Genomic DNA, 14385 nt, shown 5'->3' with positions numbered 1-14385 from the left:
CCCATTGTGAGCTTGTAGGTCTGATCTCTTTGGCAAGTGAAACTGTCATACTCATAGACATATATAAAGGCTAGATGGATTAAGGCGGAGTCTCTGACGTAGTTCACGCGCGGCCATCTTGCTGAGGGGCTACAGCACAGTATATGTTCAATGGCAGCTCAAACAGAAATAGTCATAACTCCCTCAAATCTTGACGGATTTACGAACGGGTTGGTTTAACACAAACGTGGCTATGATTCAGGACTGCTTAATTTTTCTTTTTTTTATAAAAATGTCATATAAAAGCATATAACAAACCAAACCGTTTGAAAATCCGTTGAAAATTACGCAAGTTATGGTTATTTAAAAAGTATATGCCCCCCCATAGACACAATGTTATGCTGCCCCTCTGTAAAATGGCCGCCACGTAGCAACGTCGCTCTCGTTGGCCAGCTAGCTTTCTTATACGTATATCAATCTATGGTCGTACTACACAGTATAAATGAGACTGAGGGTGACTCAGGGTGACTGGGGAGGGAGAGAGGGGGGGGGGGCAGACAAAAGTCTGTAATTGGTTGCCGGTAGAGGATTAACCTGTCTGCTTCCCTACTCCCCCCCCCCCCCCCTCGACAACGGATGGTTACCATAGGAACCACCCCCGCAAAGCCTATCCCCCTCCTCCCCCTCTCACCCCCATGGATGAAGCGATGAAGTCGTCAACTTTCTTTTTGTCTCTCTCTTTGTCTCTCTCTCTCTCTCTCTCTCTCTCTCCTCCCCTCCGCTCTCCTCTCCTCTCTAGCTGTCACTCATCTTCTCCCACACACAGAATGAAGGCATGGCTGATCCATGAGGTGTGTACATAGATTAGCTGTCATTATATACTGTTCATTATGAACGCCTCGTAATGTAATAATTACGGTACATGTTAGGGACACCCTGACACGCTGCTGGGGCCACGACTTGAGCCCCAAAAAAATGTTATCGCCAAAAAACCATGAAAAACTAAATTGGCTACTGCATGATGTTATGTATTCCTTGTGGGCCTTAAGTTTATAGTATGTTGTCGAAAACCATCAAAAACAACATACGTCATGTCATTGAAAATTATTTTCCATATTAAAATCATGAATATCTTTCATACTTAAACCATGAGAAAGGCCATACTATATAGTTACTATTTGTTGTTGGTCGAAAACCAGGAAAAACTATGTCGTTTTTCATGGTATTCATCTTTTTTTAATCGTCGAATACCATGAAAAACAACATACTATAGTATGTCATCTTTCATGTTTTTCATCATTTGTTTTATCGTGAACACCATGAAAGACGACATACTATGGTATGTTGTTTTCCGTGATTTTCAGTTATTTGTCATTTAATTTGCTAAAACCATGAAAAACACCCCACTGCCCCCACTGCCAATTGGTGTGTCATCTGAATACTCTACATCTAAAATAGAAATCAGTTAGAAAAGCCTTATTTACAACTGAAGTTTTCTGTTCACTGGCGACCTTGGAATGTTATCTGTAGCCTACTTTGAACTTTTTCCTATTGCACAGTTTACAAAGTCTACAAAACATACAAACTGCGTTATAACTCCTATCCACGTCCAAGGATAGACACGGTGAAATGGTTTAATATAAAACATTCCCTGAGAAGAATTGGCATCGTCTCCTGATAAAATAAGCACAATGCTCCTGTAGCGCTGTACACTGTACGCTACATTACCATCTGTATTTCCTGAGTCTATCACCAACCAAAGCTATAATTAAAACAGAGGGAAGGGCATCCTTTGCTTTCATGCTGGTTTTATATTTGATTGAGGCTTTATTCTACTAGACACACACACACACACACACACACACACACACACACACACACACACACACACACACACACACACACACACACACACACACACACACACACACACACACACAATGTACATCCCCATGTGCACCCAAGACAGCCACCCCACACATACAATATGTGAGACTTGCAGACAGACAGGTTGCAAGCAGGAACAAGTTTATCACTCGGTGTGAGAACCCACACAGACCGACAGACAGACGGACGGACAGACAAATGGACAAGAAAAGACAGACAGAAAAGACAGGCCCTGTGAAGAGCCAAGACACCGCCGCACCGGTCCATTTTGCATGCGTTCCCACCATAACACGTTTTGAAAATCCCACAATGGGACAGGAAATAAAAGCCAGACTACACACACACCTTCATCCTGTGTTCTGTCTGAACAAACACTTTGAATGAGAATAGTGAGATTAATGGATGACTGGCGTGTTCGCCGACACACACAAAACATGACACAGGTCAGGTATGTGAGGGTGTAGTTTTGATTGAACGAGATGCACAAACAACTGAGTTATGATTTACATACGGTCCTCTTTTCAGGAATCATGCCAAAGTCTTTGTACATGCTGTATGTGCTGTAATTCAGGGGAGGGCAACCTTTTGTGTGATCCACTTTGTCTTTTCCAAGGATGGAGAGATCTGCCATTGCCATCCATCACTTATACCTGCTAATCAGTCAAGCATGTAATATCATGCAATAATAATAATAATGAAGTCAAAACTAATCTGTGGATAAAGGTTTTGTTCAAATCAATAAATTAATTGGGTTTCTAAATAGTTAGAGGCCCAAAACGATAGCCCACCTCTCGCTTATCAATCTCATTATCAATTAAATTATCATCCATCAGAGAACAAAGAGATCCGGTGTTAAAAGAGGGAACAGCCTTTATTTGAAAGCATGTGAAAAACCTTATTCTCTTGACAGTACAGTACAGTACAGTACAGTACAGTACAGTACAGTACAGTACAGTACAGATACTCTAAGAATTGTGCAGTCAATACATTTAACTATATTAAATCAAGTGCTATATATACCTGAACAACAGTAGTACATACAGTAGTACATATTAAAGTTCACAGTTTAGTAGACCTGTCGGTCTTGTTAAAGTGCAAAGTTTAACATTGGAAAAAATATATATATATATATGTATAATTATTTTAACCAAAAGAAAATAACCAGAAAAATAAACAAAAACAAGAACAAAAAGATTTGTGTGTTATAAACGATTCTTCTTTCTATGCGTTCATCTGTAGAAGCACATTGCTTTGTAAGCAGTAGCGATAATACACCTTTCACTCTGAAGATTACACAAGTGCCTTGTTATACTGTATAGTGTACAGTACACATTCCATACATTTTCACTCTGTCAATATAATATTATCAAACCGTTGCTTGATATCAGCCAAATGTTTACCCCAATAATCCCATAATGACATTATTGCTTTCCAGTTGTGCTTGCTGGATACACCTAGGGCTAGACGGTGGCGATTGACAGCAACCCACCCATGAAGCTCATGACTGATGTTGGATCAAGCAAAGAGGCTGCTACTGATCCATGAAAGTCAGGCTTACTGGGAAGAGTCTTAGTCATAACTGATTTGTGAATATCTTTGTCTTTTTTTTTTTTGCTGTCTCTAACCCATCTCCACCCCTGTATAGTCTATAAGGCCTATAGCTCTCAGACAGCTATCGTGTCCCGGCGGGATAAACCTCTGAACTCGAACTTCCACGTCAGAGATGAATTGAGTTAACAGGAACCACAAGGCATGCGGCCTTCCACAAATATAGGAATAGGAAAGAAAGTGCTTTGCTGTTCTGCTGGTCCCAAAATGTGTAAATAAACATGGTGAAGCTATACGACGCTCCAAACAAACACCATGCATGCATGCACCATGCACACGCATGCATTTGTGCATGTGACAACTAAGCCATAGAGGGCTATATGATCTCCCTCTGTCTTTCTCTCTCCTTCCCCCATTCTCTCTGACACCAACTATAGTTGAGTACATTTATCTGTATTTTACTTGAGTATTGGTATTGCTGGATAGCCTACTTTCATTACCACTATAATTTTTTTTGTTTGTTATCAAATGTTTTTTAATTAAGACAAAAATCACAATAAGACACGTTAACATCATGAATGACTTAAAGAAAACAAAACACATAACAGCAAAAGCAAAGAACACAAAAACAAAAACAAACAATCCCACCCACCCCTCCCCCCCGAGACCCAAGATGCCACAAAATGTCATTACTCCTACTACTGTGCAATGGAAACAAAAAATAAATAAATAATGATAATAATAATAATAATGATTAAACCATGCCCTTAACCAAATCTGCAATACCAGACCAAATCTCAATGTTTTCCTCTTTTGCACCATGCAATCTTGCTGTAGACATTTCTAGATACATGATATCTAGAAAGGTCAAAGCCCATTGGCGAAATGACAATGTATGAGGCGGTTTCCAGTGCGAAGCAACCATCTTCTTTGCGGCCGTTACGCCAGCAAAGAAGACACGAATACGGGTGTTATTTAATGGCAACTGGGATACATCATTTAATAAGAATAGAGATGGGGAGGGTGTGATGTTAATTTGTAGAATAGTCGAAAGGTTAGTAGCAACCAAATTCCAAAATGTGAGGACACTCGGACACTCCCACACCATATGGAAGAATGTACCTATGGTGTTCAAAGTGCAGAAAGTGCAGTTGTATACCACTATCATTTTAAAGACAAATATTGTACTTTACTATACATTTCTAGGAAGGTACATTACTAATTAACCTATATTTCAATTATAGTGAAAACAGCAGATCTACTGTACAAGTTCAACCTTTTTTATTGTAGATCTGCCATTTTCACTATTATAAATAGTTTTATGAAAATGTCTGAAAAAAATCTGTTTGGAAAATGTGTTGATATTAAAAAGAATATATATTTTTTTACTTTTGAATATTTTTTTAAGCATGTACTTTTGAGTAGCCTACATAAGTCATTTAAAAACAAGTACTTTGAAATACATTTCAAATTTGACTGAAAGGAATATTTCACTTTCAAAAATACTTTTGGTCATTTTATCATCTTATGTGAACACCCCAGACAATTCTTAAGTTACTTGATTCAGTAATGAGATATTTTATATTCATTTTAGCTTTACACATAGCTTTATACAAACCCATTATAACTTCAAACTCTATTTTAACCATGATAGATTAATCAGAAACACCCAACCTTTTTCTGGTGACTGATATTGGTGTTATTCTAATACGTGAGGGGGGCCCTTGTTTTTTTAATTTACTGTTTCTGTTTCATTTATTATTATTATTATTTTGGACAAGAATCTACTCAGACTAAAACATAAAAAGGAATTATTAAAAATAAATGAAAACAAATAAATGAAAAAATTATTCTATATTTCTATATATTTTTTAAGTGAAATATCAATTTAACAGCTTTCACTTGTAGTTGAGTAACATTTGATCTGGATACTTTTGACTCATGGGGGTGAGAACTTTGTCCACCACTGTCATTCCAGCAGCTCCGCCCTTCTCTCTGGATGTGTGTTCCTGCCATACCTCATTATGTGTGTTAGCCTGGGACAAACAGCAGGGCAGGGTCCTCTGTGTTCTGTATGTCACAGACCATCACAGACATGAGGATTAGGATCTTTAAACATCTTCTGCCTTTCTTTGCCTCCTCTTCTTTATTTGCCTTCTCTCTCTCTCTCTCTCTCTCTCTCTCTCTCTCTCTCTCTCTCTCTCTCTCTCTCTCTCTCTCTCTCTCTCTCTCTCTCTCTCCCCCCCCCCCATCTCCCTTAACAAACCATATAGGACCAGTCCATAAACCATGTTTCTGATCCCCTGCCATGTGTCTTGTATAATGTTGTTGACAGAGACCCTTACTGCACTTTTGCACGACTTACTAAGTTTGTGTGTCATTTTGTTCTGCCTGCTCGGGGGTTTGTTTTCGCTGCATCTGTGTAAACCAGATGCTGTTTAAAGCATCAGAACAACTATCAGCTTGCAGTGGGACAGTCTTTAAACTTGCCATGCTCGGGTGGCTGCACAGCCTGCGCAGCCTGCGCTGATGGAGCTGTGTTATTTTTTTGTTGTCTGTGGTGAAGCCGCCATGCGTATAACTCCAGACGGCCTGACAGACACTATAGTCCAGTCACGTGGCCACGCCACTCTGCAACGCGGCCCAATCAAAACAACCGACCCGTCAAAACAATCAGTTGGCCAAACAGCCAGACAACAATCAACAATCACCCAACCAATCTTTCAACCTGACCAACATGCAGTCAAACAGCAGTCCATATATCCACACCGCAAAATATTGTAATGAGCGATGGAAATGAAGCACGCTAGCAACCTCTCAATGGGAAGTATTTTTTTTATTGTGGCTGTCATGAACAGCAAAAGCAAGTCCCTACAATGACAGAAAGGGGGTTACCACCTACAACAAAGCTCACGATCCAACCCCCAAACACATGAAATAAACGACTACATGAACATAAACCAATTCATCATTAATCAAAGTGGACACGTATCTCCCATCAGTGCATTCCCATAGTCAAAACAAATTACACAATAGAAGAATAACACATACTGTAGGCTATAGGCACACCGCAAGGCATACTGGGAAGTCTCTCCTCAGCCTCTAACCACCCAGGATGCGAGTATATTATGTTTTGGGGGTAATTTCTTGTATATTTTGAAAAACACTCTTTCTCTGTATGGGATTAACCTGTCATATAACCAGACAAACCAGTCAGTCTGAGTCATACAAACAGGGGTGTAAAGGACCCTGGTGATAGGCCCCCAGTGCAGGTATTTTGTTTAGGCCTTCTCCTTCAACATTCTAACGCTTAAATGTATGCTCCGCCACGCAATGGTGTCATGTGACTCACATGCTGAAAATAGCCAAACGACGAGCTCACAACGTGTGATGCGTTGTGAGGTGGTAGGCCTGCTATTTTCGGCAAGCGTTGTAGAGACAATGTATATAGCTTCAAATGGTTTCGTCTCGTCAAATCATTGGTTTACAACACTTGTTCATGCTCACCATGTTCTTTTAAAAGTTCCAAAAACTAATAGCATGTTTGGTCTGGGGACCAAATCCAACCTCCTGTTAGTCCACTCTATTTTGGACATCATGTCAGAGAAATGTTGCTGTCTTGTCAGACACTTGGTTGACCCTTTGCTCGTTTTTTTCTGCTTGTTGCTGCTGTTTATAATATACACCATACAGTGTGTATGCTATACTCATTTGTTATTGCTGCAATACCTGTTTGTCTATTGTTTCATTTCATTTTAACATTGTTTCAGCTTTTTAACATTAATTATATTTCTTTAGCCCTACCCCAAAACCTTACCTATACCTCCCTCTACCTCAAGACTATTCTCATCAAAACATTATTTCATTAGTTCATATAATGACCCCGCCCGGTTAAATATAATATTAAATTAAAGAAACCGGCCAACCGGTTGACACTGAAGAGATGTTACCGTCCCAACCAGCCACTGAAGAAGCTATCCATGAGTGTCAGCTGAGGCGGAGGTGAGCGTATAGCACATCGCCACACCTTTAGGGCTTGGCAGCTTGTGCCTGTTAGTCAAAGCACTGTGCCGTGTTTGTCATTACACTGACACACAGCGTACAATCAAATGATGAAGATTAATGATACGCAGACCCAGGGGAGATTATGCCTTTGTTTACCCCAGGAAAAGGCCACCCGTAAAGCACCATAGCCAGACAGTGGCGTGTCCCCGACTCCCCGCTACCTTGCAACCGGGAAAGACCACACCCCATCACCAGCTACACAGGGAAATCTTTGCTGTTTTTAATTTAACTCAGAGAGTGTAAAAGGAGAAAAAAAAATACTTTAAATGCAGTTAAAAGGCTTTAATGGGAAATCCCAACATTTCAACGGCATCTAATTAGTGACGTGCATGAATGGATTAACAAGATGCCCACCGTCCCTACGTACCTGCTATCTATAGCGAAACCACAGCCAAGGGAACTGGCTTAGCAGAAAGACCCTGTTGAGCCTGACTCTAGTCAAGTGCAAGCTCAACAATCTCAACTTGAGATCAACAATCACAACAATCACAACGTTTCAACGTTGTAATTCTACTTACTGGGATTCCCATTAAAGCCTTTTAACTGCATTTGAAGACAGTGTGCGGGAGTTTTTTTTTTTTCCTTTTTCAGTGTGTCTATAGCTGGCCCTTGTTTGGTCTTCTCCTATACGCACCTGTTGCATTTAGGTGTGCAAGAGACTTGCACACTTGTATTAACTCATCAGTGTACAAATCTAACCACATGGACCCATAAGGGGCCATTTGACATGCACATGGACCCATAAGGGGCCATTTGACATGCACATGGACCCGTAAGTCCATTCGTACTCAAACAACTATCGAAGGAGTAACAAATGGATAAAGTAACACATAGGATTGTATTCTTTTATAGTGAGACCAGACCCTACTTCACACACAGGCGTTTTCCTAGTTCATGAATTTGACATTAAAGAGGAATGTCAACAGTCATACAGTAAAATGTATGCACACTGACTGAACATGTGTTTACATTGTATGCACAGTATACCAGCCTGGGCGTTTCACATGTTCCATATTATTCTTGTGCAGATACTAAGATGCTAAGTCAACTCTGAGTGCATTTGGAAACTAGCATTGAGCTACCGCCTACCGCAAAGATATACCACTTTAAGCCATTGGTGACCCTGGAGTTAAAAGGTCTTGTGTGGAATTTTGGTCAAATTGAATGATTCATATAGTGTGCGATATGGTATGGTTGAGCGCACATGTGGGTTCAGTTAGGAGTTTTGAAAAGACTGGTTTGCGCCGTGTCAAAACGCGAATTAATGGGCTTCTTCAGTTCGATTTTTTTGAAAAGACTGATTTAAGTGTATCGAAATGCTAATTAATGGGCCTGTTAGATATTTTGAAAAGACTGATTAAAGTGTGTCAACTTGCTAATTAATGGGCTTCTTCCAGTAAGAAAGAAGTAAAGCAACATGCATGCACACAGTGAAGGAACATAAATGAAACAGTTAGTATAGGCCTACCCCATCAGATACAGTACCGATAGTTATTCAACCCCACCATGTAAGGCGATAACATAGTATGATGGTGAACGAGGACATTTTTGTGCGTTTTATTTTTCATGACTGACAGTTTCCTTGAAAACAAGACGTTTCCTTGACTTTTCCTTGAACAAGACTTCATATTCTTGATGACTCTTGCTTGGATGACATACAGTAGAGTAGTAGCAGGCTGTTTTTTTTATTTATGTTTTTAATGAAATCGAATAGAATGATTTATTTTAACAATGCATGACATTTTGATTGCATAACAGTGTATCCTCATCCTCTAACTCTAGACAAATCATTAATATAACAAACAATTGTCTGTGTAATCCTACAGTGTTAACATGTGTGTGCTTCATATAAGCAATTATGTAAGTTAAAAACAAATAAATAGCTTCCAAATCAAACACACTGGGTGATAATTGTTTGGGTGTGGTTGCCCTGAAAATGAAATAAATCTGTGTACCGTAGGTAGCAAACTATTGAGGTGTCTGTGAAATGAATCTGCATGTGTGTGAAATGGAATATGTGGCCGTCAAAGTATAGTAGCCTACACCTTCTTGTGAAAGACAAAATGTTGCAAATTGGAGTCCTATATTTTCCCCATATCAAAAACCAGAAAAGCGCTCTGCTAGGAACACCTAAATGGTGTGCATAATAACACCTTTATCCTAAGTATCATTCACACACCGATGGCGGGGGAAACCATGCAAGGCACCAACCTGCTCATCGGGTGCAGGTATAGAGATTCACTGTCTTGTTCAGGGACACTTCGACACTAACTCCGGGGGAGCCAGGAATCGAACCGGGAACCTTCTGAGTCCCAATTGAAAATCTTGGCGTATGGTGGCGCTAGACTAGGAAATGCTAATGGTTCACCGAAATTTGTAGTGGCCGGCCCGGACCGCCGGCCTATAGCGGTCCTAAGCTCAATGTATCCTGACAGCACGTCGCGGGTTCGAGTTCCAATTCCGGCCTTTGCTGCGTGTGTCGCACGTGTCAAAATGTAGCGGTCATTCTTGGATTCATGCAGCTCGACTTTTTTCTTAACTTTGCAAAAATTCTCAAAATGTGTAATACACTAATGACAACTGAGGATCCAATCAAATACAATATTCAAGCGATCAACATGGGATAGGGTTAAAGTCATTTTGTCATGTTTATTTTATGTATAGGCTAGGCTGGGATGTTAGGCTAGATACATTTCGAAGCAATTTCCAAAGTAAAAGGAGGCAAGAGCTCGGGTTTAAGGCAGCTAGGGATTATTTTTTAACAGAAGACACGAAGAATACAAATGAAAACAGTCTGTGTTCCAAGAAAAAGAATAATTAAAGCATTGACAATCGTGCCAATAATCTCTAAAGTGACTACCGCAACCTTGACACAGAACAATGATTCAGTCATCCTTCGATGGTTGTTTTAGCGCTCTGCCAGATCACTATCAATTCATTACAGCTGCCAGACAAGTGTGAGTTCTGCTCCGGGAGTCAAAGGAGAGACAAAGACTCAGGTGTGAGTTGCCAAGCATCTGACAGAGAAAATAAACACCTCCTGTGTGATCCCTTACGCCTGGTTAACATCACTCCCGCCGCTCCATGTTTGACACAACTACCAGGTAACTCTGTGTAATCTTAACAAATCTATAGTGACCAGTCGAGCGTGAGACCGTCTGATGTCGCGCTGACAATGTGCCACTCTCTTCTTCTCTCGAGGGTCAGGTGAGGTTTTTGCACATCTGCTCGCATTCCTGATGTGTGTTTCCTCCTGTCTAATTGCTGTGTTTCTAGACCTGAGGGTCTAGAAACACAGCAAATACAAATACAAATGCCTTCTAGATCCTGACAGTTTCCTGAAAAACCCTATGTTTCTATATCAGTGGTTCTCTAACATTTTCATGTCAAGGAGCCCCACAAATATATGTAATTGGCCGCCGACCCCCATCTGAAAATATGTTTTTCCAGGGATCCCCCAGAAGAAAAGATTTGAGCTTAAAACGTTCGAATAATATATATTCAAAGATGTGCGCGACATTTTCACAATTTTTCAAAAATAGCAGATCTATAAGCTTGTAGTGCCGCACTTGGTGCCGTGCTATGCGCTTTTAGATCTGCTATTTTTCAATAGCTAAAGTATAACATAATGCTTAAAACACCTAAAGTGGTTCCCGCCCAGTATGGGTTAATGGTTATGTTTCATGCTGTGATGTGTATGCTGTGCAAGAGTCTTTCCTGCAGCCAGCCAGGGTTCGAATCTGACCAAAGCTCTTTATAGCATAACAGACTCATTCCTGTCACTGTAATCACTGTCAAATGAAGAAGAAAAGAACAACAAACAAAAAAATCGGAAACTATAATTGCTTCTTACAGTATCAGGATGAAATATGAAAAATCTGACAGTTCATGATCTGAGGCATTTTGTTCAAATCGAGCCACTCCTGCAAACTTTAGATGCCAATCTTAGCCAATCAGGATGGAATATGAAAAATCCGTCTTGATCACATGACTATAGAGATAATGTGCCCCCAATTGTGTGATTTGTAGGAGTAATATATAAAAAAAAGTGGTTGAAAATATCGTCCTACTGGTTAGTCCCCACAGGAAACAAGCTAGAATGACGCGTTATCAAGAAAAAATGTACTTACTTTTAATAATCAAGTAAAATCCTTTATGAAATAGATACAATTGTAATTATGGATGGGTCATAATAATCAAATTTTCCAATAATCATTTTTGGAAATTAAAATAATATTATTATTATTATTTATTTATTTTAGTTTTGATTATTTGTTTTGGTTGCAAAGGTTATTGTCATTCAATAGTTACTAGATACTATAGTTTAGATGATACCTAATGTGGGTGTAATATTTATTCTCTTTTGCTTGTCAGATTCAGTTTCAGCTGAAATCAGCTGTAATTCTGTGATCGAGGAATCACAGATTCCTGTGGGACTAACTGGTGTGCTATAACAGATTCCTGTGGAGACTGTGTGCTATAACAGATTCCTGTGGAGACTGTGTGCTATAACAGATTCCTGTGGAGACTGTGTGCTATAACAGATTCCTGTGGAGACTGTGTGCTATAACAGATTCCTGTGGAGACTGTGTGCTATAACAGATTCCTGTGGAGACTGTGTGCTATATTAACAGAGCTCCGATTTGAAGAATTTAGTGCAGAGGTGACGCTCTGGCCTTCAGTTTCACGCCATCCATCCATCTTCAACCGCTTATCCGTAGTCGGGTCGCGGGGGCAACAGCTCCACCGGAGTGCTCCAGACTTCCCTCTCCAGAGCAACATTAGTGACTTCCTCCTGGGGGATACCGAGACGTTCCAAGGCCAGTGAGTCGATGTGTTTCCTCCAACTGCGCCTTGGTCTGCCCCGGGGTCTCCTCCCAGTGGGACGTGCGTCGAGGACCTCCCTAGGGAGGCGCCCGAGAGGCATCCTAACCAGATGCCCGAACCTGAGCTGGCTCCTTTCCAGGTGAAGGAGCAGTGGTTCTACTCCGAGTCACTCTCGTGTGACTGAACTTCTCACCCTATGAGAGATGCCAGCCACCCGTTGAAGAAAACTCATTTCGGCCGCTTGTATTCACGACCTCTTTCTTTCGGTCATGACCCACACTTCATGACCATAGGTGAGAGTAGGAACGAAGATTGCTCGGTAGACAGAGAGCTTTGCCGTTTCACGCCGATAGGATCAATCAATGGCAAGCTTAGGATAGCGGTCGAGGAGAAGATTGAAAACAGAAAGGTTTTACAAATAGTTTTTTGGAAGTTGTGAATTGTAGATTTCACAAGATTTGTGAATCGAGGTTTTTTTTTTCTCCCCACACCAGACACCACCCCTACTGCTCTCCTAACCTCTCCCCTGTTTGGTGCTGACAGCCCTGCCCTGTTTGATGTTCTGGATGAGAGACAGTGTTTGCTAATACAGACCTTTCCCTATAGGTAAGCACCACCACAGGTTGGTTCTTGTCAAACTGACTGGGTGGGAGGGAATGTACTGTAGGTGCACTGTAAAATCCCCAATGGTACAGTAATTAAACTGAGAAGTACAAATTCACCCGAATGGACCTGCTATAGGCTGCACCAGTGGTTCCCAAAGTGTGGTCCGGGGACCCCCAAGGGTACTTGAGGGAGTTCCAGCGGGGACCCAGCTAGATGATAGTTAGTTTGTAACCAAATGGACCCTTATGGGTCTGTAACTCGGAGAGTGTACAAATGTACATTTGTACGCTCTCAGAGTTAAATTAAAAAAATTTACAATATAAATTGGGGGTCCCAGAGATAGAAATGCCATTAAGGCCTTGTCCACACGTATCCGGGTAAACGGATAAACGTAGGTTTTTATATGCGTTTTGGGGGGGTCGCCCACACGCAAACGCGTTTTTGGTCCATATAAACGCATCTTTTGGAAAACTCCTGCCACAGTGTATTTCTTTAAAACTCCGCCTGTGTGTTCCCTGTGTGGACAATGTAAACGGAGTTTTGCATGGGTCTTGCCATTGGTCATATGGACAGAGAGATTTAAAAAAACGTGTCGTATGGACAGAGAGATTTAAAAAAACGAAAATGAAAACGAAAACGAAAACGCTACGTTTATGTAGGTGTGGATGAAGCCTAAATGGCACACTATATTAATACAGAGAATTTCATGTCCATTTGGGTCACTTTTTACACTTACATTCAAATAGGACTTGACGTGCGACACCGATGTGTCGCACGTCAAGTCCTATTTGAATTGGAAACATATGTGAAGGTTTAGTGTACTCTGGATCCAGCCCAATGTGAAGGTGTCATACTGTATGTTTCTGGTTCCACACACTGGACATACTGTATGGAGTTGTGATCCACCGTTTGGCGCAGACACGCAGTGGAGAGGTTGCCATTACATCACCACTAACCTACAGTACTTTCACTCTCTTCTTCTGGACGATAGCCTTCAAAAGATGCTTTGGAGTTTACTTTGAATTTTTTGTATAGGCCTACAGAGATTTGTACCCCTTTTGTCTCTCAAATGTAGTCGTTAGGCCAATTAATTCCTCCCCACACACATCTGTGTCTTGTCACATGCTGTTGTATCTTACTGACTCACCGAAACCCCACCGAGAGGACGTCGTAGACTCTACGACGTAGAGCCTCTGTCCGACTCGGCTACTCCTCCCACCAAACACTCCCTGCTGACAGGAGGAGTACGTTACGTACATACAGTGACAAATATCACCCTCTTTGCCCAGCTTTCCTCCCCCTAACACAAGCCAATTGTGTTTGTATAGACACTCGACCAAGCACCGCGATGGGTTCGAACCCCCCTTTGACCAGAACACACCACAGTGCTCCAGCATAATATACGTGAAAGGTGTGGGAATTAAACTGGGAAACACATTTAGACTATTATATTGAGTTGTCCTGGTATACTTC

The sequence above is a fragment of the Protomyctophum parallelum genome (genome assembly GCF_964188405.1).
Source record: "Protomyctophum parallelum genome assembly, chromosome: 1".
NCBI lineage: Eukaryota > Metazoa > Chordata > Actinopteri > Myctophiformes > Myctophidae > Protomyctophum > Protomyctophum parallelum.
Note: the sequence above shows the minus strand (reverse complement) of the source record.